This window comes from Aplysia californica, unplaced genomic scaffold (assembly GCF_000002075.1).
Source record: "Aplysia californica isolate F4 #8 unplaced genomic scaffold, AplCal3.0 scaffold01579, whole genome shotgun sequence".
NCBI classification, from domain to species: domain Eukaryota; kingdom Metazoa; phylum Mollusca; class Gastropoda; order Aplysiida; family Aplysiidae; genus Aplysia; species Aplysia californica.
Window position 1 is genome coordinate 46,762 of NW_004798849.1, and position 1,420 is coordinate 48,181.

The following is a 1,420-nucleotide window of genomic DNA, read 5'->3' on the forward strand; positions in this document are numbered from 1 at the left end:
TTCTGTGTGGATTTTTCTGAAAAACGTTGACTAAAGGCACAAAAAATGTAAATTTTCAGTTACCACGGACTCTTAAGTTAAGGAAATAATTAATCTTTGGTTGCCACTGCCATTTTCTCACTAATTTTACCTCCGAAAACAGGTGACCCCCGCCTCCTTCATTCGCAAATATCTCGACTTGTATTCAAGATAAATGGATATTTTTAAAATCCAAATAAAGACAAGTGAACAAGCTTTGAGATTTTACCAATAACTCTACATGCCCCAAAATTGACGAGAGCCTGATTCCACCACGCTGCCTCACATTTTGTTTTTGTTTTGTTTTATTTGTTTTGTTTTGCCCAATAGCAAGCTTCGCACACAGCCAAAGTGGGATCTTTTTTTAAAAGACAGTATATTTCTTTATCTTCCTACTGTTGTAAGTTGAGTAACGTGTGTGTTCGGTCGTTACACTTGCAATAATGGTTACAATCTATGTTCGGTCGTTACACTTGCAATAATGGTTATAATCTATGTTCGGTCGTTACACTTGCAATAATGGTTATAATCTATTAGTTTTTTGTGCATGCCTTTGTAAGAACCAAAGCATTGTAATGTTTAACGACATGTGCTAGCATTTTATGAGCTTTTCTGCACGATTCATAACTTAAACTTTGTACAAACTTAAATGTTTTTGGAAGAGTTGGAAGCTTGTGTATTTCTGTTTCCTTCTACTGCTTTGAATAACTTGTGCGGTCGGTCGTTACACTATCAGTACTGGTTATAATCTATTAGAATGTGCTCATACCTAGTTGTAACAACCAGCATATTACATGTATTGTGTTTTACTACAGATGCTAGCATTAAATAGGCTTTTTTTTTGCACGGTTTAAGGGCCCGTGTCCACTGCGACGGACACCAACCGACCCGATTCCGTCCGTCTCTCGGAAAGTCGGTAGTTGAAATGAAGCACCGATTATTTCCTAAGAAATCAATGAAAAGTCCGTTTGGCTGTGTCAACAGACACGACACGACATACCCCGACAAAAGACGTGTCGGTTGGAAAGCCACTTGCTGCATTTTAGCCGGGCCGGGCCGGGTCGTGACTCGTGAGACATAGGCCCCGCCGGAGCTTTAAAAAAATATTCTAATTTTGAGTTTGGATTAAAATTATAATGTCATATTCGAAATCAGCACCTCAAATGAGCAAAGTCTACGCACAAACCGCCTGGTTTAAATACATATTAATAAATTTACCAATTCCCCTTTAAAAAAACATTCATTTCTTATTCCCGCCTTGGGTTCATTGACCTCGACTATTTATAGCCCTGTACCGAGGACACAGCCTTGGGACACAGTGGGTGGAATAATACGGCCAGTAGGCCAACAGTCTAGACGTGTCTTGTCCGAACAGATGGACACACTAGACGGAAACGACCCT